The sequence below is a fragment of the Oryctolagus cuniculus genome, chromosome 7, assembly GCF_051225735.1.
Source record: "Oryctolagus cuniculus isolate XC-2025 breed Fujian yellow rabbit chromosome 7, ASM5122573v1, whole genome shotgun sequence".
Lineage (NCBI taxonomy): Eukaryota > Metazoa > Chordata > Mammalia > Lagomorpha > Leporidae > Oryctolagus > Oryctolagus cuniculus.
In genome coordinates, this window is record NC_142873.1 from 15,800,895 (window position 1) to 15,826,925 (window position 26,031).

At 45.1% G+C, this 26,031-nt stretch overlaps 1 pseudogene; it reads left to right on the plus strand.

Annotated features, from left to right (window-relative positions):
* Positions 1-6,087: 6,087 nt before the first annotated feature.
* LOC127488722 (28S rRNA (uridine-N(3))-methyltransferase-like) lies at positions 6,088-25,255 on the plus strand (annotated as a pseudogene).
* Positions 25,256-26,031: the final 776 nt, after the last annotated feature.

Here is a 26,031-nt window from a genome sequence, read left to right on the forward strand (position 1 = left end):
GCATCATAATGTCTTCCTTGTTCTTGTTTTCTCAGTTTCTTCGTTTATTGTTTGGCATTGTGGAGATACATTGTGGAGTTATTCTTTGATTTATTTTTCTTTTCCTTTTCCTCACTGTGGTGGCTTTTTTTGTTATACTATGACTCTAGATTAAGTGCTTTTGGTGAATCTCTAGAGGCTTGTGGTAGGTGTGGCTAGAGAGCTCTGTTCAGTTCTTCAGGTTTAAGGGTGTGTCAAAAGTGACACACCCAGGTTCGGCATGGTAAATAGAGCTCTCTTTCTCTCTTTTTTTATTCAGAAGGGAAGCTTTCCAAATTGCTGAGCTATTCTCCTTGAAGGCAATCAGTGCCTGAGCGCTAGCCCCAGTGAGTATAATGTTCGTCTGCTCTGTCCCAAGGACCACATAAAGCATCTGTGCAGTCCTCAATGTAAGCTCAGATTCCCCTGCAATGTTTCCCACCGGGTTGCCAAGCCTACCGAGTTTGTGGTGTCTCCCACTGAGAGTACTCACATCCAGGCACTCTGTGAGTTCTCCCACACACCCTTAGTTTTTTTTTTTTTTTCACAGTCCCAGTTCATAAGCTCCACACATTCACTAGGTCTTAAGCTCCTATTATTTCTCCCCACCAGAGTCAGGTTTTTCTGCTTGGCTGAGGCGGGCACAGCCCTGAGCTGGTGCAGCTGTTACGTATGTCCAAAATGGTGCCTGCTGTATTGCTTTCCCCACTTTTGTAAGGTGAGTGGAGATAGAGAATTGTATCCATACCGGTCCCTTTTATTGTTTTTTCTCTCCTCTAGTTAGCCTGATGAACTTTCTCCCACAGGGATTCAAGCCTCATTCCCTCTAGGCTCTTTCTGCTGCTTTTCCACCAGTGTCTTGGGCTACTGCAGTTTTGCCTCACCTCCCTTTCCAGCACTGGTGAGTAGACTCAGCAGCTGGGGTCCCGAGCCATGGGCGCCCGTGCCTCCACATAGTTCCAGCATGTCCTACTAGTTCTGGAAGAGTTTCCTCTGCAGTTTTTTCTCTAACTCTTCCCTGAGACTACAGAATCTCCACTTTTATTAAACTATCTTTTCCCGGACTATCAGTGCGCTCCCTCCCTATTCCGCCATTTTGGAGCACCCGCCATTGCTTTTTAGTATTAACCCACTTCTTCTTTCTAGAACAAACTCACTTGGTCAAGGTTCTTCTTATTTTTTAAAGATTTATTTTATTTATTTGAAAGAGTTGCCTTCCATCCACTGGTTCACTCCCCAGATGGGTGCAACGGTCGGAGCTGTGCGTATCCGAAGCCAGGAGCCTGGAACTTCTTCCAGGTCTCTCATGCAGATGCAAGGGCCCAAGCACTTGGGCCATCTTCTACTGCTATCCAAGGCCATGACTGGAAGAGTAGCAGCTGGGAACAGAACTGGTACCCATATGGGATGCTGGAGCTTCAGGCCAGGACATTAACCCGCTGAGCCACAGTGCCAGCCCTAAGGTTCATCATTTTTATGTATTAGGGGATTGGATTTGCTTATATTTTTTAAATAATTTTTGTGTTAAATTCATGTGTAACTTGTTGAAGTTTTCTTGAATGCACTGGCAAATCTTTAGTATGTTATAATAAGAAAACGTCTAGCTTCTGTAAATTTGGTGGTTTAAAATGTAGCATATGCTACATGCATATGCTAAATAAGCCTTGTTATGGACAACCTAATAACAGGCCTGCATCACCTTGCCTCATGCATCTGCATCCCTTGTCCCTCCTTCCCTTCTCAGGAAGGTTTGCCCCTGGCAGGGGCAAATTTGCCAGATACAAGCTATCCAATATTTCAGACATTTCCTAGCAATCCACTGTATCAGCCTTCCACTCTTGGGCACTATCCTACTTCCGTAATCACTCAAGAACAGGTACCAGACAACAATGACAATCTCTGTGCCCCCAGTGTCCACTGACATTATTCAAACTAGCTATTCCCAAACCTGCTTTTCCTACCTTACTGGTTCCTTCCTGCAGAAACTGTAACAAAGCTGTTACCCACACCTCCTCCCTCTCCCTCTGCCACCAAACCTCAGTGCTTCCCCATGTTCCTACCTCCGTGGTGAGGTGAGCCCCCTCCTTTTTGGAATTGTAACAAATTATCTCTTCATTGGGAAATATCTCTTCATCTACTTATATTGCTATACTTTACATTTTCTTATTGTATTTTAAAACACAACATATTGGTAGGGAATTAAAAGTTCTCTATTTTCTAAGAGGGAGCACATCTAATCTCTATCATGGCTAGGAGGAAAGAAAGAAACTACTTTACCACCACTTCAAAGTTCAAGAAAGTGATGCTCAGAGAATTTTTGAACTATCAAAGTTATCAAATCACTATGTTTTATATTCAACTATGAACATATTTTTTTCAGTTTCTTATTTTAAAAAGCAATCTATCTACCACAGATTCATTTATACTGCTGTTTTAGCTTCCTGAATCTGCTGCAATAAACTTTCTTAAATTTGTCACTTAAATATCACACATTTATTCTCTTACAAGTCTGGATTCCAGGAATCTGAAATTAGTGTTAGTGGATCCAAATAAAGGTGCTGGCAGAACTCACATCCACAGTTGCCTGCAGGCTGTAGGGGAGAATCCTTGCTTACCCCCTTCCACATGCTGGTGGCTGCAAGCATTTACTGGCTTGCGGTTACTTCACTCTGTTTTTCCAGGTTAACCTTTCAGTTCTTTCTCTACTGTGCCTTCACAGAGTCTTCTCCTATACCAAATTTCTCTTTGTTTCTTTTTCATAAGTACATTTACACTGTTAGGTATTGCCATGACAATCCAATATAATCTCTCCATTTCAAGTTTCAAAATGCTCTACTTTTTGTCATATAAGAGTCAGAGGTTCCAAGCAGAATGCCATACATACCTTTTGCAACAGTACTTTTCCAGGGTAGCACAACTGTCTGGTTTTCACGTTTCATTTTTCTTATACTTACCCTTCCCCATTGTCACCATGACCTACAAAGTAAATTTTGTTGACTGACTGAATAGGTAAAATACACAGTAGATATATCTTTGTAGATCTTTCCACTTCCGAAACTGTAAGAGGGAACAGTCAAAAGGAAGAAGTAAATTCTTCAGTTTGAAAACAGGAAAACTGTGTCTCCTTCTCAAATGTATAAGACATTATATGGGGGCCGGTGCTGTGGCATTGCAGGTAAAGCTGCTGCCTGCAGTGCTGGCATCCCATATGGGGTCCGGGTTTGAGTCCCTGTTGCTCCACTTCTGATCCAGCTCTCTGCTGTGGCCTGAGAAAGCAGTAGAAGATGGCCCAAGTCCTTGGGCCCCTGCCCTCATGTGAGAGACCTGGAAGAAGCTTCTGGCTCCTAGCTTCATATCAGCACAGTTCCAGCCATTGTGGCCAATTGGGGAGTGAACCAGTGAATGGAAGATCTCTCTCTCTTTCTCTCTCTCTCTGCCTCTCCTTCTCTCTCTCTGTACCTCTTTCGAATTAGTAAATAGATCTTTTAAAAAAGATATTATATGAAAGATTAAAAATCCCTAGAACTTTATACAAAAATCTTCTCTAAGTTTTCAGCAAAATGAAAGCCTAGTACATAGTAAGCACTTAGCAAATATATGATAAATATAATAAGGAATGCATTAATGACTGAATGCATGAATGATTAAAGTGTGGGATATTGCTTTCTGTAAGATAAGAATATCACGTGCACATTCACAAGCACATGTGGCTGACTGTGAAACAATTATTTCCCTAAAGCAGTGATTCTGGTCCCTGACTATAAAATTTCCAGGAAATCAGCAATTTACATGAAAAACTGTCAAGGTATCTTCAGGTAGACATGTGACATGCTTTCATAAAATAATATTCTTAAACAGAATATGTAAATGCTTCCCAACTAACATTCAGTATTTGTCCAACATTGTTATAGTTATGCATTGTATATGGGATGCTAAGAATTCTGAATAAATTAATGATTTTCACTAAAGTTCTAATGGTCTATATATAATTAACTGTGAGGTTTGATAGTCGTGTTTTCAGGAACCACAAAAAATGAACTCACACCTGAAAGGACTAGTCAGTTCATGCTTATAAACAGTGTGTGATAGAAACATCTCTCTTGACTTACTGTAGTCTGGAGATAAGACCTTCTGATGGGCACTCTGACCTCGTCAGAAGATCTTGCATACTCAGTTGGGCTCGTGTCCTTGTACCAGTTGTTTAATCTTTTCGTCAGTCTAAATGGTGATGAAAATCTAAGGCTTACAGATGTCATAGAGCTGCTTTTAAAAAGTAGAATCCAACACATTACCTGACTTTGTAGAACTAAAATTTAAGTGCTTCTGTTTCTTTTATCCTAGGAATATTGTATAGTATCTGAAAATATGGTTGGTATATATGTTACCTAGAGATGTTTATAAATGATTATATAGATATAAGCTATGATTTTCTGTCACTCCTAAGGATATTTTGGGGTGGTGGGAGCTCCACATCTCTGAATTTCTTCTACCATAGTTAAGAGAGTGAAGGTTCAGAAGAAAAGAAAAAAGAGGCCGGCGCTGCGGCTCACTAGGCTAATCCTCCGCCTAGTGGCGCCGGCACACCGGGTTCTAGTCCCGGTCGGGGCGCCGGATTCTGTCCCGGTTGCCCCTCTTCCAGGCCAGCCCTCTGCTGTGGCCAGGGAGTGCAGTGGAGGATGGCCCAGGTGCTTGGGCCCTGCACCCCATGGGAGACCAGGAAAAGCACCTGGCTCCTGGCTCCTCCCATCGGATCAGCGCGGTGCGCCGGCCGCAGCGCGCCGGCCGCGGCGGCCATTGGAGGGTGAACCAACGGCAGAAGGAAGACCTTTCTCTCTGTCTCTCTCTCTCACTGTCCACTCTGCCTGTCAAAAAAAAAAAAAAAAGAAAAAAGAAAAAAGAAAAAAACCACAAACATACAAGAAAATAGATTGGCGAATCTGGTAGTCCATTTAGTGATAACTAAAAAAAAAATCACATGGAGTTTAAGTCTTTGATAAAGAAACAGAATAAGAAAAATGGAGGAGGAGACACAGACTCCAAATTGAAAAGGCAGAAGCCCACTGTTTAGGGAAAAGACCCACTTCTCCCTCTTCAGCTCAGAATAAAATGTACATTCAATTAAGTGGCTTTCTGTTTGTTTTTGTTTAAGGCCTCTTTTACAGGAACTCTTCACATTTCATTGGTTATTCTCAGAACAACACCCGCTTCACTCTACTGACTCAGATAGCTTCATCCTGACTGATCCATGCAACCACAAAATCTGCAGGATACCACTGTTGTGTGCTCCAGTCTATGCAGCCATAGCTCGAATATATAAGCACCTTTCGAGCCTGCTAGCTGTTGCTGTTTCCTTAGGCGTAGCCCTTGACAGCCTTTCCTCTGTGAAGTGAAACTTCCTGTCTTTCTTTCCCTTCCCTTTTCTTCTCCCCATCCTTCCTTAACAAAGTAAAACTTTGCCAATAAATTGGTGACAACCAATCTTGGTTGTCTCACATACCTTAGCACACCAATACATGTCACCCATAATATAAGTGGCATATGGGAGTAAAACCCAGAAAATGGATAGAAGCTGGGTGACCCAGAGGCAGCACAGAACAGTGAAAGACAGGCATTGCAGTGCAGTGTAGGATTTAGAGGCTGGTCATGGCTAACCTGCAAGGACTGAAAGATCTTGTGTTACTGAAATACTGCTGGACTGCGTTGAAAAGTTAAGGCATCAGGGCGGCTGATGTTATAGATTAGCAACCACCATGAAACTCTGTTTAGCCAGATTTATCTCTGATAGATTAGAAAGGATGGAATTTTGGAGAGTACTGAAGAATAGTATTCCTTTCAAAGTTCAAGTAGCACAGGATAAAATACTTGATGGGGAAATATAATAAAATAATGTTTCTGTTAAAAGAATTCTCTCCCTCTTTTGTTTCCCTATACAATCTCCTTTACAACTTGAAATAGATAAGCTCTTGTACAGATATTTTGAGTGGCAGGTTTTGTTGTGCTATTACAGATGGGGGTGGGGGAATATTTGCAATGCAGGTAATGTTTGGTTAGCATAATGTTTGGCTAGCCATGCAGGTGAGCAAAGAGTGGGAGATCAATAAGATATCCAGTCATTGCAAAAGATAGGATACAGGGTAAGTTTATTTTCTTCACCACATGGATTTCAGGTTCAATTCTCTGTATGATATGTTTAAAAAAAATCCTGGTGCAATAACTTGAATTGTGTGTGTGCTCTGAAGGGGAGAAATTAACCAAGAAAATGAAGTTTCCAAATTTAAAAAATGACTGTGAATGGGCTATAGTTCTAAGATGAAAATGTAAAGAAAAAATTAATACTCAATTACTGAAATAACAGACCAGTTTTCATAATTCAAAAAAAGATTATTTCATTCTCAATAAGCATCAAAATTCACAAAAATTATGTGAGGATATGTATTTATAGGCATATATGTACTTTTATGCATGTATGTATGTGTAAAAATATATTTATTTAATTTTCCATGGTTACATCACCTCAGCTGTGGTGAAGCTCATTTATTTAATCTTACAGATTATTAAGTGAAGGATAAATACATGAATGACATGTTAATTAATGTACTTAGGAGAAGAGTTGTTAAACTATATCCTTATATTGAGGTCATTTATAATTTCATTAAGTGAGTTGAAAACCATCAACATTTTGAAAGTCATTTGAAATACTGCAAATGTGATTCCAACATAATTAGAAATTTCTCTAGGCCTATCAATCCTGTAGACTGCTAAGGTGTGTATAGGAAGCTTTGTAAAAAAAAAAAAAAAAAAAAAAAAAGAATACATGCTATAAAACCTCAGAGTTCTCCCAGGGTATGGCCACTTCTAGAATAAACAAAAAGAAGTGGCTTCTAATACAGAGGTCAAGTAGAGCTGAATCTTCAAACACTTGAAAACTATCCCTCCCATAATTAAGTGGGAATTATACAACACTAAGTTTTGTAGTTTTTTAACATGAAAGTAATCACAAGGAGAAAAATAAATCCAATGAGATTATGAAACATTCTAAGAAAACAAGTCCTTGCTATTAAAAATTGTCAATTCCATGAAGAAAACAAAAAGTATAGAAAAAAGGGTATTTTAGCTAAAAACATCCTCAAATAGAACACGTGCTGCTTGATTGGACCCTGGATTGGAGAAAAGATATGAGATCCTGAGATGGCAATTTGTGTGTGGATAATTTATGTTGCAGGTGATCCCAGGAGGAGAAGGAGACTGGAGAGAGTGAGAGAAAACAGATTCCTCCTAGCAATGGTAGCTTCAGTGGAGCTGTTGACCACAGACCCCTGCTTATCTATTCCCCTGCAAGTTCTCTGTGGGAGAGTTGGATCAGAAGTGGAGCAGCCAAGACTTGAACCAGTACTCATTTGGGATACTAGCATCACATGCAGCAACTTAACCTGCTGTGCCACAATACTGGCCCCCCAAATATGTGATTTTAATAGAGATTTAAAGTAGAAAATTCTTGATTGTAGAAAGTTTAATAATGAAATGAATGAAAATTTGAGAATTTGCAAAACAGCAAAATGTAATACAGGGTGGGTATTGTTTGGAATTGTTAGTCCTAAGTTACAAGAGAAGCTTAAATTTATTTCATAATTAATGATCACCATCAGGTATTTTCAGGAAGGTCAGAAATTGTGTATGTGATATAGAATGGTATGGGATGTTCTTTCTCTCCTTCTAAGTATGCACATATGTGTGTGGTATGGTCAGAGGCTCACTTGTAACACTGATACTCAGTGAAGGTTATTGGAATATTGTAGAAGTGAGAATAGAAGTCCTGAATTTGGATCACTGCTGTCAGGGAATTGCAAATAAAAACCACAATGAGGTTTCTCCTAGCCCCAGTTAGAATGGTGTTTTTTTGTTCATCAAATCCCCTTCTGGTCATAATTTTGTTTCTTAAAATAAGTTTGTCAATGGAGGGCAATACAGAATTTTCCAGACAATTACATATCACAGTAGGGATAAAAACATATGTATTTATTTCCACATATTCACCTCTTCTGAACATTCCTATGAGTTCAAAACACTAAATCCGTCCATTCTCATATGGCAAATCAGGTCAGGCTCTGTGAGGCAGAGAACTCTGCACTTCCACTTTTGTGAGTTTTCTACTCAGCTACACACCAACTAGATATACTTTTATCAACTACTTACAGAAGGAATTGTCCCATTTTGCAGATGAATTTCATGTCTGACAAGTGTAAATGCACTTGCTTAGTGTCACACAGTCACTCAATCATAAGAAATGTACTTTTATGACACTTCTTTGAACCACAAAATCCCCTTCATATTCATCACAAGAGTACTTTTCAGAAAGGTTTTGGAGAGGGTACTTTGTAGCTTTTACAAACCATAATAGTGGCATTTGGAAAGTGTTTGAGATTTTGTTATAATTAAAGAATATTCCTGTGAAATCTAAATTCCAATTGTTATCTCTTTGGCATATAAACTTTCTGACTTTACCATGCAAAGAGACCACCATGGCCATTCACTATTTACAGGTCAGTTGAGTCTGCACTGATGCTAACTTATCCAATTAAATATGTAGCTGATAGCTGAGCTATTATCATGATGAGATTATGTCTTAGAGTTTTCATGTCAATGCACTCATCTCCTCATGTTCCTCATCTCAGTCTTGGTAAGCTTCATTCCTTCTTTTTTTCTTGACGATTTCATCCTCTGCCTCCCTCATTTACCTAGTTATCACTTGGAACAAAGATGTCTGTTTTCTGATCATTTGTTTTTAGGTATGCCATGCTTTAGATTGTTTTGTATGTATTGACATGCTCTGGGTGCAAACTAATATTGTAGAAAACTTATTTATCAAGATCAAAGTCAGCAAACTCAAAAGGCTTCCATAGCCTTGGCAACTCATGACTAGAGCCTAGGGAGATTACTGACACCATAAATAAGAATGTTAAATTGTTAAGCCAACAACAAGAGTCACTGTGTACTTACTCCTCGTGTGGGATCTCTGTCCTTAATGTGTTGTCCAATGTGAAGTAATGCTATAACTAGTACTGAAATAGTATTTTACACTTTAAGTTCTGTGTGGGTGCAAACTGATGAAATCTTTACTTAATATATACTAAATCGATCTTCTGTATATAAAGATAATTGAGAATGAATCATGATGTGAATGGAATGGGAGACGGAGTGGGAGATGGGAAGGGTGCGGGTGGGAGGGAAGTTATGGGGGGGGGAAGCCACTGTAATCCATAAACTATACTTTGGAAATTTATATTTACTAAATAAAAGTTTAAAAAAATTTTTAAAAAAGAAAACTTATTTATCAACTTCAAATACCTGTTTTATAATTATAAAATTAGAAGACATCCATGGGCTCTTTTTTTTTAACAGGCAGAGTGGACAGTGAGAGAGAGAGACAGAGAAAGGTCTTCCTTTTGCCACTGGTTCACCCTCCAATGGCCGCCGCAGCTGGCACACTGCAGCCAGCGCACCACTCTGATCCAAAGGCAGGAGCCAGGTGCTTCTCCTGGTCTCCCATGGGGTGCAGGGCCCAAGCACTTGGGCCATCCTCCACTGCACTCCCTGGCCATAGCAGAGAGCTGGCCTGGAAGAGGGGCAACCGGGACAGAATCCGGCGCCCTGACCGGGACTAGAACCTGGTGTGCTGGCGCCGCTAGGCGGAGGATTAGCCTAGTGAGCCGCGGTGCCGGCCCCCATGTGTCACTCCCCCCTTTTGTGGAGGAACAACATGGGACCCTGCGCTGTTCTTTTTGCCCAGCCCTTCCCGGGTTAGCTGCCGTTCCCTCACTCGCGGAAGAACGACGCCATCCCAGGTTAGCTACTGGTCCTTCCCGGGTTTGCTGCTGGCCCCCACCCCCCTACCCCCCGCCTCCGCGGAGGGGCGGCACCCCCACCCCTTTCCTCGCTTCCGCGGAGGAGCGGCGCACCGCCGGCCGGCTCTCTCAGGGGTTGCTCAGATGTTCCTCAGATGTTTCCCTGGTTCATGTTGTCTCTCCCCTCCTTTATAGTCCTCTTCCACCAATCCATGCTCTGCTGCCCACACGCTGAACACACTGCTCTCCTCCAATCAGGAGCAGGATCAGCTCCTGCAGTTTATTAGTCGAACTGGTGAGGCAGCTGTGTAGAAGTTGTTTACTGTCTCTCAGCGCCATATTGTGGGAGATCAGATGCATAGAATTAGTCTTAGTTCCAGTAATTTAGTCTAGTCTCAGTTGCTCCCCACACCCATGGACTCTTTTTTATTAATCAAAACTACATTCAGAAAGAGAGCTACTTTCTATGGTTCTTAAACGCTGAATTGTTTTGTCCAGGAACGGATCTATCTTACAGTTGGAATGGAATACACACTGCCTCACCTCTGTTTCTGAGTACTCCCTAGTACATTCATGAGTGTTTTCCTCCTCTACAGTTCTAGTGACAGATCACTTCTAATCATCCTCAGCTGCTGAGTCCCTCTTGAGTGAAATCACAGCTTCTCTTGGGATATGCTAGAACTTATCTCCTTGTATTTTGTGATTATTGAGGTCAATTTACAATTAGGAAAATCAGAGAAATAAGTCTAATCTTTCTACCAGGTAACATCCTGTATGTTAAAAAAGTTGAAAAAACTCTTTCCTTTTTCTATATGATTGTTCTTGAAGTCAACCAAACCATGTGACTTATTAAATCAAGTTGCTTTAATTTTTCTCCTATTCTTCCCTTCACACCCTCTGTCTTTCATTCTCATTCCTACATTTCCAATGATCTTTTATTTCTAATTGTTGAATAGGAAAATATGCTCAGTTTAAGATACATGTACATTATAATTTCTCTTGAATATAGTTTCCAGTTAAAAAATTGTAGTAACGCTTATTGTTTTGTCTTATGTCAAAAGCACATGATTCTGTGCTTTTGCACATCTGTCTGCATTCTATCTGCTCCTAAGGTCCCCCCGAGGAAACACCAGTACTGGTGCATTAGCAAAATGTGAGGGATCTTCAAAAAGTTAAAGGAAAATGCACATTGTGAAAAAACTATGCACCGATTATGAAGTCGTTTTGCACCAGAATATGCTTATTTTTTAAAAATTACTGACTTCTTTTCATTTTATATTACAAAGGGAAAATACAACAGTGAGAGAGAGAGAGAGAGAGAGAGAGAGAGAGAGAGAGAGATTCACCACTATGGTTCACCAACTAAATGCCCACAACAGTGGACTGGAACAGGCTGAAGCCAGGAGCCAGGAATTTAATCTGGGTCTTTCATGTGGATGGCAGGCACCCAAGTATTTGAGCCATCATCCTTGTCTTTTGAAGTATTTATTAGCCGGGAGGTAGAATAGAAGTAGGGCTGGAACTCAAACCCAGGCACTTTGATATGGGATGTAGAAATTCCAAGTGGCATCTTAGCATTGCTATACTAAATACCCACCCCAAAGTAACTTCACTTCTCATCCCATTTTCCATAAACTCTTTGAAGAACCCTCATAATTTGGATTAAGGTCTGAGGTTGGTTAAAGTGAGAGACTTTGTAGAGCTTAGTGATTCTTATTAGCATCAACTGGAGGGATTGATAAAACCAAGAAGGTTGAGCCTCATGCCCATAATTTCTTGGGTCTTGTGGGTGATCCCACAAGGCTGCCTGCCTTAGCTAATGCAGTTAGCCTGACTGCTGCAGGCAGTGGGACCTGCAGGCACATTTCCCCCAACCCCGACTTCTGCCAATCTGGTAAACTGCTCCCGGGTGTGGCTCAGGACCAACTGGAAAGCTACCCTAGCTACATGACCTTCAAGCTGATCAGAAAGGCATATTGGCACCAGTGTTGGTCTGTTCTATAGAGTTAGTGTTCCCCTGAGTTAGTTAAGCCCCTCTGCTTGCCCTTTAAAAGTGTACGTAGCTGCGAATAAGGGTGGCATGTTCACCAAAGCCTGTCGCTGGTGCTTCTTATGGAAGAACACCGTTGCCCGCTCTCCCTGACAGTGCAGTCTCACAGGAAGAGTCCACAGCCTATTACATTATGTATGGGGTGTGGCCATAGAGTTTCCATTTCTAATAAATCCCTCAGGATGGTGACCGATTGATAAAGTCAGAAGTTTACTAGTTGTAAGAAAATAATTACATTCTAGGAGGTGAGTCAAAGGTCTAAAACTAAGGTGAGGGATCAGTTGCCAAATCTGACAAAAGAAGTAAAACACTGGAAATAAGAGGCGAGTGTGAGGGGTCAGAGGTGTGGAAAATCCAATAGAACTCAGGTTGAGGAGGAGTGGCAAGTGAGCTGAGTGGGCCAGAGAAATAACACTTCAGAACTTACAGGGGCTGGCGCTGTGGCGTAAAAGGTAAAGCTGTCACCTGTAATGCCGACATCCCACATGGATGCCAGTTAGAGTCCCAGCTGCTCCACTTCCAATCCAGCTCTCTGCTACAGCCTGTGAACCAGCCGATGGAAGACCTCTCTCTGTGTAACTCTGACTTTCAAATAAATGAATAAATCTTTCTTTTTAAAAAAGAACTTATATTATTAAAGGTTCATCTTACTTTTAATAACTAGGAATAATAACATTATTACAAAAATATTCAAATCAGTTAACAAAAAATACAATAGAGGCAGGCAAAAGAACTTAAAGTTAACTTACACATTACTAGCAGGCGCAGCAGCAGAATCTCAGGGTGGGGAAGGAACTTCCTGTCACTGAGGTTGACCACGTGGGCCTGGGACAGTCACCTGTGGATACAAGCCCTGCATGCACAGCACCTCTCCTGCTGGCCATTGCTCCTGTCAGTCCCTAAGGGTGTGAGGATGCCTGCAATGTCTCCTCTCCATGGAGTCTGGCAGCGGCAGCAGTTGCTGGGAAGTAAGCATTCACGAGCTTCTCGCATTTCAGTGGCAGAGACAAGCGACAGAGCTCACACGAGTGTTAGCCCCACTTCTCTAACTCTTGCAGAAAACCTACCACAGACTGTTCTGGTGTGTGACAGAAACTATTATGTTGTGTCTTTCTCTCAGTGCCTATAGCAGTGAGGTTCTCTGAGCCATCTCTTTCTTAAATTTCTTGGAGGTCCTTAACAGTAAAAGAAAAAAACAAAAAGACTTGACTACTGCTTGTAGGGTAGCTCAAGGAGAATTATCTCCCAATGTGTTTCCTTGGGTATGACTTCCAGAAAGGGTGTCCAACCTCTTGGTGCCCATTTTCAGGAGCTTATTCAGTGTGAGAAGTCATAAAGTATTCTAAATGCTGAGAAAACTGGTGATGCTACTCAGAAAGATCTAAGAATGTGGATGGCCAGTGATCTTGAAAGTAATACAACATTTACTTTGCTCCAAGTTTATATGAAGCATTTTTAAGTAACCTCAAGATAGTTTACCTTTTCCTTTTCCTGATAGAAAATGAGAAATGGAAGAAAGGCCTAGAGAGGAATTCAGGTATTGGAGCCAAAAACAAAGCCTACAAAAATCAATGCTGTATATGAATACTTAGCATACCAGTTGTGCTTGGAATTGGAAAAACTTGTGCATGAATATTTTATAGCTATGTATGTCCTCTTGTGACTTTTACTGCTCATGGTATGATACCAGACTTTTCCTTACTCAAGAATGACATTTCCCTCCATAGTGTCCATCTTTCATCATATACCAGTGACAGCACCTCTGGCATACAAGCAACATATAAGGAAACAAATGGGTTTCATCTTTTAATGGTACTATTTTACAGAGAAAGTGATGTACAAAATTTCATGTCATAAAGACTGTCCTTTGTTCTTCCCATCCACTGGTTCACTCTCCAATTGGCCACAATGGCCAGAGCTAAGCCAGTCTGAAGCCAAGAGCCAGGAGCTTCTTCTGGGTCTCCCATGAGAGTGCAGGAGCCCAAGGACTTGGGCCATCTTCCACTGCTTTCCCAAGTTCTAGCAGAGAGCTGGATCAGAGGTGGAGTGCAGCCAGGACTTGAACCGATGCCCATATGGGATGCTGGCACTGGAGGGGATGGCTTTAACCACTACGCCACAGAGTAGGCCCCACTGTAAAGATTTTTTAAAAGGAATCTTGTGGTAGAATGATTATTAAAAAGCTAATTGTGTAGCCAGTGCTGTGGCATAGTAAGCTAAGTGTCTATCTGTGGCATTTGCACCCCATATGGGCACTGGTTCATGTCCCAGCTGTTCCGCTTATGATCCAGTTCTCTGCTTTTGGAGTGGGAAAGCAGTTGAAGATGGCCCAAGTGCTCAAGACCCTGTACCCATGTGGGAAATCCAGAAGAAGCTCCTGGCTCCTGGCTCCCGGCTCCTGGCTCCTGGCTCCTGGCTCCTGGCTCCTGGCTTCAGATCGGCCAGCTCTGGCTGTTACCACCATGTGGGGAGTGAACCTGTGGATGGAAGGTCTTTCTCTCTGTCTCTCCCCATCTCTGTCTGTAACTCTGCCACTCGAATAAATAGATAAAATCTATTTATAAATAGATAAAATAGATAAAAAGCTAATTGTTGAGTTATGTGATAAAGGTTGTCATCTGAAATCACTAACTACACTGAAATCAACTGTAAGAATCAAATGCATGCAGTTGGTAATAGCTTCAGGATTCAAACTAAGTCTGAACTCAGAAGTTTCTCCTGTAGCTCACTTGTTCAGCATGGTTAGAAATTCAGGAATTCCCACAATCCATTCACTAAATTGACTCAGAATTTATTAAAGTGCTATACTAAGAACTGTCATCTTATCATGTAGGATATAAATGAGTATGAAGTTGTTGTCTTAGTCATTGCGGGTTGCTTTAACAAAATTTCAGACAAACATCTGCCTGTCACAGTTCTGGAGACTAAGGAATCTTAGATCCAGGGTATGGTAAATCTCGCTTCCTGCTTTGATGACAATCAACTTTCGTTGTATATCCTGATGTTGCAGAAAAAGAGCAAAAAGAGCAAGCATTTTTACAGCCTATTTATAAAGCAGCATTAATCCCATTAATCAAGCTGCCACCTTGATGACAGAATTACATCCCAAAGTTTCCACCTCCAAATACTCTAAGCTTTCAACATACAAGTTTTGGAATCATAGACAGTTAATAGTATTCTGCTCTCGGCCTTCCCCCTTGCAGGCAAAGTCCAATCACACCATCTCAATAGCTGCCAATATTTTAATTAATTCCATCATCAATTCTAAAACATCCAATGTCTCATTGAAATGTCATCTAAATCAGATACAGTTGATGATCAAGATATGATTTATCCTGAGGCAAATTCTTCTCCAGCTATGAGCTTATGAAACCAAATAAGAATGTGTTTTCAAATACAATTGTGGGATAGCCATAGGATAGACATTTTCATTGCAAAAGGGACATGGTGAACAATAAGGGGTATGCATTTCAAACAAGTCACTGGAATATTCCATAAGAACTGAAAGCTTGGCTCAATGCTTTGCTTTTTGGACCTGCTAGGATGGTGATCTCACCTTTCATGCCCCCATGAACAGTGTTCACATCCAACAGCTCTAACAGGTAGAATTCCTGTGTCTACTGTTCTGCCAGCCAGGGATTAAGCCCCTACAGATTTGTACAGCTCCATTCTCAAGGCTGTGGGAAGTAAGGGACAATATGCTCATAAAAATGTCACCTTACCCCACCATCACCATGAGAGATGCCATCATGGTCTCTCTCTCTCTTTCTCTCTTTCTCTAGCCATCTGCAAAATGGCTTGCAAAACTAGATAAGCAAAAGGCCTCCAAGGCTTCTGGAGAGCCCCTGGTGCTAAGTTCCCTTGGCAACCAGACTGGATAAAAGCCCAGCCCTTTATGGGGCCTGCCCACAGTGTCTTCAGAGACTGTCACCACCTCTTTACTTCAGTAAAGCAACCTGTTTCTGTTGAGGTTAGCTCTGTCTCCTATTTCTGTCTCTCCTATCTGAGGGTACAAAAAGCAAGAATCTTGAGCTATTCCCAACCTAGCAGGCAGTCTGTTCAAAGTAAGGTAATGCCCCACTCCTTTTGAAACCCAAGAGGCAGCTCTGATGTTTCAGGAGTCAAATTATCTTTAGGGCCATTCTTCCCTTATTTTAAAAATAGAAATGTTCTGTAAAATGCACTATTTGGTAAAGTTTAGCATGGCTGCAAACCGTCCTGTCTCCCTTCTCTTTAATTAAAATGAGTGGTTTCCTTGCTGGGATAGTGCATTAAGTCCATAGTTTACTTCCACACTAAATTTATTTTCAGAGTTGCTTGGCTACACATATTCTCTTCCAAGCACATTTTTCTCACTTTTTGTAACATAAATATTCTGAGAAATACCCAAATATTTAAGTTCTAATAACTTTTTGCTTAATAATTTCAACTTTGATTCATTTTTCACTTTATACTTTAAGTAGTTAGGCAGAACAAACCAGCTCTTTCCATAACTGGCCTAAAAATCTCTTCATATAAGTATTCAATTTTAACAGCTAGCAATTTGTACTCTCCACAACACTGGAAGATGAACCCAATTTGGACAAGTTCTCTGCCACATTATGAAAAGGACTACCTTTTCTTCATGTTCCTCCCTTCTGTCTTAAACCCTATTATATTAGCTTTTTACATCCCTATCTATATCAATATGCTATATATCATTATTTATGCATTCTCTTCAATTATTGAAAGCTTCTCTACAGCTCTTCTCTTTTCTTTTCAGGTCCTTATCAGAATTGCCTTTGAAATTCCCTTCATGATATTCTCAATTTCTTCTAGCACTCATTTAAAAATGTTTCCAGCTTCTCATTTGCTAGTTCTGAAGCTCCTTCTATATTTTTTTAAAAAGATCTACTTTTTGAAAGGTAGTATGACGAAGGAGGGAAAGAAGGTGGGAGAGAGGGGTAGAGGGGTAGAAGGGCAGAGTGAGAAGGAGAGGGAGAGGGAGGGAGGGGAGGAGGGAGAGAGAGAGAGAGATGAAAATGAATCTTCCATAAACAGGTTTACTACCCAAATTCCCAAAACATCCAGGGCTAGGCAGGCTGAAAGCAGGAGCCATGAACTCCATCCAGGTCTCCACGAGGGGTGACAGGAACCCGAGACTTTTGACCATAATCTTCTTCCTTCCAGACCCATTACATTGGAGCTTGATCAAAACTATATAACAGCCGGGACTCAGTCCCAAACACTCTGATGTAGATGTCCCAAGGAGCAGCTACACCTGCTACACTGTAAAACCAGCCCCTTCCTCCACTTTTAAGACATCTGTTACAGCAGTGGTCAATTTCTCAGTGTCAGTTTCTGTCCTTGGGCTGCTGTAACAGTGCACCATAGACTGGGTATCCTATATAACAATCGTCTAACTCTTCCAGTTCTGGAGACTGGAAAGTCCAAGGTCAAGGTTCTAGCAGAACTATTGTCTGATAATGGATCTCTTTTTGGTATGAAGGGCATGATTTATTGTCTATTATCAGATGGAAGAAAAAGAGATCCCGAACTCTCTAGTTTCTTCCTAACAGGGTGGTAACCCCATTCTTGAATACATCATTCATGAGACCCTCATGATTTTGTTAACCACTCAAAGCCACATCTCTAAATGCTGCCATATTAGAATTATGATTTCAACATATGAACTCTAGGTCATACTAATACTATGTTATGCTTTAACCCACAAAAAGTCTTATGACTGCAAAAGTATGGTGGGTTTTTCCTCACACCAATTTTCTTTTACCAGTTAGCATCCTACAATTCAATTCAACTCTGACAGAATCTACTTGGAGTTAGGATCAGACTCCACAAGTTAAGGGTTCAGTCACAAAATACTGCTGTCACTGCAGATGGCAATCACTATTCCTGGGACTACAATGTTTCTGGCCAACAAGATATAAATTGTAGGACCTCATGATGCCCTCTTCAAGTTCAATAATTTGTTAGAACTCAAGAAAAAACATTTCAGCTAAATTATTCAGTGTATTATGAATTATAATACAAATGAGCTAATGAACAATCAGATGAAGTACTGTGGATGAATGCTGAGCCTCTGAACCCATGAAATTGAGGTACAGCATTCCCAGTGTACCTGGATGCATTCTTTAATTTAGACTCTGCCTGAACCCTTTTATTTAGTATATTTTTAGAGGTGCCATTATGTAGGCATGTTTGAGGAAATCATAGACTGTGAATAGTTAAAACTTCAGACTTTCTACCCTCCCAGAGGTGGATATGGAGAGGAGTGGAGCTAAAACAGCTCCTACTTTCTAATCACGTAGTCGGTTTCTCTGGCAACCAGTTCCCATCCTGAAGCTACTTAGAGGCTTGCCAAGAGCATAAACTAACTATGGTTGAAAGGGGGCATATTATGAATATGAAAAAAATCCTATCATTCAGAAAATTTAAGGATTTTGGAAACTCTTGTGGTAGGAATCAGTAGCAAACACCAAATGTTGCGACAATAGATGCTCCTATAACTCTTATCATTCAAGAAATTATGAGGGTTTTAAGAGCTCTGTTTTAGGGAGTAGAGATGTGTACCAAATATATATTTCTTAGTACATCAAAATATTACTAGAAGACACAAACGTGCACTTAGTCCCTTGTAGATGCATTGTCTAGAATGATCCTGAGTACAAGAGCTTCTAACACTGTAGAGTTAGCACGATTATTTAGGTGCATCATTATTTTCATCAAATAAGTAGGTCCAAGCCCCATCCACAGTTGTTATCAAATGTTTAACCTACACTGGAAAACTTTGTGTTTTTATGTTATCAAAATGGAACATTTGAATCAATCTCTCAATCTATTCATTGATCTGTCAATCTACCCTTTAAAAAAAAAAGATTTATTTATTTGAAAATCAGAGTTACATAGAGAGAAGGAGAGGCAGAGACAGAGAGAGAGAGAAGGAGAGGCAGAGAGAGAGAGAGAGAGAGAGAGAGAGATGTCTTCCACCTGCTGATTCACTCCCCAATCGGCCGCAATGGCCAGAGCTTAGCTGATCCGAAGCCAGGGGCCAGGAGTTTCTTCCAGTTCTCCCACGTGGGTACAGGGGCCCAAGAACTTGAGTCATCTTCTACTGTTTTCCCAGGCCACAGCAGAGAGCTGGATCAGAAGTGGAGCAGCTGGATCTTGAACCAGCACCCACATGGGATACCAGCACTGCAGGCAGCAGCTTTACCAGCTACGCCACAGCGCCAGGCCCCTAATCTATCCTTATTGTAAATAAAGTCTTTCCATCTTAAGAATCTTTGACCTCAACTGGCCGTAACTATGGTAGAATTCCTGCAGCACCAGTATCACACACTTCATACATGGGAGACATGCTGGAGGAAGTACTGGCTTTTCTAAATCTCTACAACTGGAGATAATGTTGAAATTTAGTCTCTGGAACTACACAGCTCATGATCTTCACACTAAGGATGCCAATGCTCAACACAATTAGCACAAAATTTACGCACTCAAGGTTTCGGTCTTTGGAAAGCCAACTGAAAGGAGAAGAATAAATGCTATTGTGTATTGGAATGTCTTATTGCATGCTTATGTAGGGATGACTTAACCTCAAAAGTAATGCAAAATGCAGCAAATATTAAATAAGAAAAATATGATGTCCTCACATTATGCTTGTGATAGAAATAAAAACAAACACAATGTCATGTCTCCACTGACTAGTTTAAATAACTCTTAAATTATTACATATATTTGAAGTCTTCTATACTTTCTTAGTTAAGTTTTCCTAAGATATTGGTCAAAGGGGAGGAAATACTCAATCTGAAATCCTTCATGGTGTAAAACAAACTGTGATTTTTTTTTGACAGGTAAGAGTTATAGACAGTGAGAGAGAGAGAGAGAAAGGTCTTCTTTCCATTGGTTCACTCCACAAATGGCCGCAATGGCCAGCGCACTGCGCTGATCCGAAGCCAGGAGCCAGGTGCTTCTTCCTGGTCTCCTATGCGGGTGTAGGTGCCCAAGCACTTGGGCCATTCTCCACTGCCCTCCTGAGCCACAGAAGAAAGCTAGACTGGGAGAGGAGCAACTGGGACTAGAACCCGGCACCCATATGGGATGCCAGCGCCGCAGGTAGAGGATTAACCAAGTGAGCCACAGCGCCGGCCCCAAACTGTGATTTTTAAAAACAGATTCATTAATTTGAGAAAATTCTTAATCTAATATTTTGCTGTTAGTTTAAATGTAGAAATTTAAAATCTATATTGGCATTCCATTTACCTGCCAATTAATATAATAATTAACTCATTACTTTAATATTATTATAATTATCTTTATCTGTATTCTTCCAAAGTGAACATGTATGATCTTATCTATGTTCCTTGTAAGTAATTCTCTTTCAACATACTTTTTCCCATTCCTATATGTACAGCACAGATAAGCTTTTCAAAAGTTATCCCCCACATGCAAACTGTTGAAATCTTTACTTATTGTATACTAAACTGATCTTCTGTAAAAAAAAAAAAAAAAAGAAGAAATTATCAATTCCCAACTTGACTCTCACTGGGATTAAACATGACAATAGGTCTGATCTGATTTCATCATCATTTAAAAAATCATCTATTATTTTTCACTTTATGTTTGTGTGGGAGCAAACTGTTGAAATCTTTACTTAATATATGCTAAACTGATCTTCTGTATATAAAGAGAATCGAAAATGAATCCTCTTGTGAATGGAAGGGGAGAGGGGGTGGGAAAGGGGAGGGATGCGGGTGGGAGAGACGATATGGGGGGCAAGCCATTGTAATCCATAAGCCGTACTTTGGAAATTTATATTCATTAAATAAAAGTTAAAAAAAATGTAAAAAATAAATAAATAAATTTTTTTAAAAGTTAAAAAAAAAAAAAGTTATCCCCCACACCCTATCTAGGATAGTCAGTTTCCCAGAGCTAGGATACCTCTAATAAGAAAGGACAAAATAATGTGAAGCAAGCAGCCTCAAAGAGGATTTCCATATAATTATATCTCTTTTCTGACCTGAGATGGAATACCACACATTTTGTGGGAGGTTACAGCTTCCCAGATAATACTGTCATGCTTCATAATCAGCAGTGCCACAAAGAAACTATGATGGGTTAACAGCTCAGCTTCCTGGATCCAACTATCACCCGCTTTCCTGACATCCTAAGCCTACTGATTTAACTGGCTTTGTATTCCACAACTGATTTTTGGACAGGGAGGAAGAAAACATAATGCTCAAGTGTGGTTCAACACATAGCACTATAATAGAAGCTTCACATAGGTATTTAGGGATAAAGCAAAATGGTCAGCAAAGGGTCAATGCTGTTGTCCTTCAAGAAACAGAGAAGACAGTCCTAACAACTATTTATTGACCAAGTTTAAAGGCTTAGTGTTAAGTGATCTATTTTTTAATGCTTGTTGGTTTATTATTTTCATGTATTGGAAATAATGCCCACAACATCCGGGGCTGAGGCCAGGCCAAAGCCAGGGGCCTGAAGCTCCATCCTGATCTCCCAGGTGGGTGGAGGAGCTCAAGCCCTTGAGCCACCCCCTGCTTCTCCCACGGCACACGTGAGCAGGACGCCCACCTTGGCTCTCTGCAGAATGAGGGGTCCCAGGCTTGCCCCAGCCTCACACTCCTAACCCACGCCCACCCCTGCTGTAGGGCGACCATGGCCCAGTTGAGTGGTGGAAATGGAAGCAGCAGAGTAAGTTAGGGCTGGGGTGGGGACAGAGCTTTCTCGCCTTTCCCCAGACCTCTCCAGCAGTGCCCAGCCGGCCCCTGGGGAAAGAAGCAGCCCTGTCCCCACTGGGTCCCACCAGACCCCAGCCAGGGAGGCTCTGGCTGCTCAACCAAGGGCACCCCAGAGCCCAGGCCGACCCACGGGGCCTCCTCCCTCCCCCGAATCAAGATGTCCTCTCATCCAGAGAAAGAGGAGAAAAAGAAGTGGAAAGATCTGAAGACGATGAAGAAGCTGGAGCAGCAGTGCCCAGGAGGCGGCGGCCCAGTGGCAGGAGGAGGAAGCAGCCACGCAGGCAGAGGACTGGGATGAGCTGGCGGATGCACACTGTGCACATGCAGGACCTGACCCAGTCACTGCTACATAATTGCTGGGCCAAGTGCCTTCCTGCTCCCCCCAGAGGGGCCTTGCAGGCCACTCTGTCCACTTCTCCCTGGGCAGACTGAGGCCCTTGCTGCTCTCCCTAGACCCTCCGGGGTGGGGTGCAGCAGGGGGAGCCTTGGCCCCAGGCTGACCAAGGGCACTGTCTCTTGCCCAGGTTGGCCCTACACCCTGAGTGTGGCCTTGCCGGGCTCCATCCTGGACAACACTCAGGTGCCCGAGCTCTGCACCTGGCTGGCCAGATTGCCAGGGCCTGTGCCATCTTCTGCATGGATGAGGTCATGATATTTGATGAGGAGGGCCAGGATGCCAAGTGAGCGGCCACCCCAGGGGCAGGCAGCCCAGGAATGAGCGGGGCTCCCAGAGGGGGAAGCAGCTTCCCCCCGCCCCACCATCCTGCCTGGCTCTGCCAGAGTGGCCAGGCAGGGGCCCTGACTGCGGAGGTCAGATGCTGTGGGAGGCACTCTTAAGGGGGCAGCCCTTAGGCTGAGAGAGAGAGAGGGAGACAGCTCTTCTGTGCCCTGGTTCATTCCCCAGAGGGTCACAGCAGCAGGGGCTGGGCCAGGCCGAAGCCAGGAGCCTGGGACCCCAGCCGGGTCTCCCACATGAATGGCAAGGGCCCGAGCACTTGCACCATCCTCCATTGCCTTCCCAGGGGCTTTAGCAGTGGGGCTCGACATGGGGCACAGTGTCACAGTGGCAGCTTCACCCCAAGCCTCGGTCTTCCTCCCCTCCAGAACCGTAGAGGGGAGTTCAGGGGAGTGGGCAAGAAGGGGCAGGGTGCGTCCAACTGGCCCACATCCTCCAATACCTGGAGTGTCCACAGTAAGACGGTGACTTCCCTGAGTGCGGGGAGGGGACTGTGGGGTCCAGGAGGTGGCCGCCCCCAGAACCTCCTGTCATCTGCCTTCCTTGCCAGGTACCTGAGAGAGGCATTCTTCCCCAAGCACCAGAGCTGCAGTTTGCAGGTACACCTGACCCCCGTTTCCCACGCCTGCTCCCAGCCACTGGCTGGGAAGTCACCCTTGCCCACTGGGAGGCCAGGCCTGAGCGGAGCTGGGACTTGACCCAGGGTCCCCGCTGTCCTCCCTGTGCTTTGGCACCGCCTGATGCCTGCCCCCCCGCCCGGGCTCCTGAACCCCCTGGACAGCCCCCACCACATGCAGCAGGATGAGGAGGCCAAGTTCTGCGAGGGCATCATGGTGGACCGGCCTGCCCGGCCAGGCCATGGCTCCTTCAACTGCAGCATGAAGGAGGTAGGCCGGGGGCGCATGGTAGGGGCCTGAGAGCTTGGACCCCATCTGTGAGTTTCCCCAAAGGGGACTCTGGGGAGGAGGCCAAGAAAGTTTGATCTGTTTATTGGGAGGGCACACTGGCAGCTCTTGCACCCACTGGTCACACCCCAGAGGGCGTGTCAGCGAGCCAGGAACCCCACCCAGTGTCCCACATGGGTGCCGGGGCCCAGGCAGCTGGGCCATCTGCTACTGCCACCCCAGGCTCACAGGCAGCTGGACCGGCTTCAAGCAGGTCAGCGAAGGCCAGTCCTTGGGCTCACCACTGATGCTGCCAGAACCAGTTCCCTGTCACCCAGGGGTCCTGGGGCACCAAGCCCCACCTGTTCACACGGTTTGGGGACGGTGCTCAGAACTGAGGCTGGGCCGGCAGACCGGGGTGGAGGAGGAAGGGAAGGCAGTAGCAACAGCTGTTACCCTCCACAGCACTCACTTCCCACCAGGCCAGGAGCCTGCGGCTCAGCGAGGGGAGGTGGCCAGCCCAGACACGGGGTACCAAGTGGGGTTCCTCTGCCAGGCCCGTGTCCACTTCTGACTGACGAGCGGTCTGAGAGCAGGTCCGGCCCGTTTCAACCTGGGAGGGTGCCAGGTTGACCTGGACCCCAGGGTCTGTTGCCAGCCCCTGGGTTCCCTGTTCCCCTAGCAAGCTTCTGGAGAAGTGATGACCCCTGCTGGTCGCAGGAGGCATATGCACGTCTTCCGGTTTCTCCCCAGGAGGTGAAGATGGGAACCTGGAGCCAGGTCTCTTGGTGACCCTGCAGCTGAGCCACAAGCAGCTCCCAGGTACCTGGGACTTCCTGGCCCCAGGGGCTCCAAGCCCCCTCCCAGCCAGGCCCCCACCCGGCACTCACAGCCTCCTTTTCCCCTCCAGAGTGCAAGACCTACCACGGGAAGGTGGTGTCAGCGCAGGACCCTCGCACCAAAGCCGGCCTCTACTGGGGCTACACTGCCTGGCCTCCTGCCTCAGTAAGACGGGGGTCCTGCCAGCCTGCGCATGCGTAGCCAGCCTCTACTGGGGCTACACTGCCTGGCTTCCTGCTTCAGTAAGACGGGGCTCTTGCCAGCCTGCGCATGCGCCCGGACCACCGCCCAGGACCTCCGTCGGGAGAGCATCGTGACGGATTCACAGTGTCTGCTGTGGGGTTGGGAATGGGGCCAAAGGGCCAGAAAATGCTTGGCTCTACCCCGTGCTCTCGGGGCTCCTGCCCAGCCAAGCCCAGCCCTGGACTTTCTAGGAGGGCGGGAGACTGGCGTGCGGCTCCTGCCTCCACCTGAGCCCCCGCTTCGCCCCTTCACCCAGCGTACACACCAAGAGGATGTGGCTTGCAGCGAGTGGGACCCCCCCCCGAGCCGGCCTTGCCCCCAGGTGCTGTGTTTGCCAAGGCCCCCTTCCAGGACGGCTATGACCTGACCATCGGGACGTCGGAGCGAGGCTCTGAGGTGGCCTCTGCCCAGCTGCCCAGCTTCCGGTAGGGGCTGCCGGGCCGCGGGGGTGGTGGGGATGAGGGCAGGGAGCCGAGCGTGCCACTGAGTGAATGCCCGCCCGGTGACCTCTGCCTCTGTGTGCCAGGCACGCCCTCGTGGTTTTCGGCGACCTCCAAGGGCTGGAAGCCGCGGTGGGTGCTGACCCCAACCTGGAGGTGGCTGACCCCAGAGTCCTCTTTGACCTGTACGTCAACACTTGCCCCGGCCAGGGCAGCCGCACAATCCGCACCGAGGTGACCCGCACGCATGCCGCCTCCAGCCAGACTGTCTGGCGGGGGGAGGGCCGATGGAGGGAGAGGCTGCAGCCCCCTGCCCCAGGCTGCCACTCACCACCGCAGGCTTGCTCAGAGCCCAGAGTCGGGGGCCCTGGGCGCTCCTGCTGGCCCGCGCTGCCAGGCGGGGGGACCTCGGTGAGCTGCCTGCAGCCCTGTGGGCTCGGGTGCTGACGGAGCAGAGGGACAGCCCCAGTAAGGCGCCCCAGGCCACCGCCCAGGCCCAGCTTGCGGAACAAGCAGCTGCCGCCCGGCGGATCCGGTCCTCGACCGGGGCCCCGGCCATGGCCACAGTTGTCTTCCCGGAAGCCATCCTCAGCACCCTGGCCGTCCTGCAGCCGCCCAGGCTGGCGCCCAGCCCAGCTGAAGACCCCATCGGGTCCCGGATGGTGGCGGGGCAGCAGCAGGTCACCCGGCGCGCACACAGCTGGGACTGGGCTCCAAAAGCAGCCGCCTTTACTGTGCCCCGCCCCCAGCGCGGTCCCTCGGGGCCGCTGCCCTCACTCGCCGCCTGCAGTGATGGCCTTGAGACAGCCGGCCCGCGCCAGGCTGTTGGGCACGAAGAGCAGCCCCGAGACCCGCTCAATGCTCTTGATGGGCACCAGGAGGCGCTCCAGCTGGATGGCCTCGTCCACGGGCGCCTTGGGCATCCCGTGGGAATGCAGCTCGACCTGCCCGCCCGCAGCCTCCAGGATGAGCACCTTGAAGAAGTGCGTGGGCACCACCATGTGGTTCTTGCCGATCACCTGGTAGTTCACATAGGCCTTCCCGTTGGCCTCCGTCCTGGGCAGGAAGAGCGGCCCGGTGCCCTTCCGGAAGGAAGGAAGGAAGGAAGGAAGGAAGGAAGGAAGGAAGGAAGGAAGGAAGGAAGGAAAGGGAGGGAGGGAGGGAGGGCGGGAGGGAGAAAAAGAGAGAGAGAGAGAGAAAGAAAGAAAAGAAGGCCGGCGCTG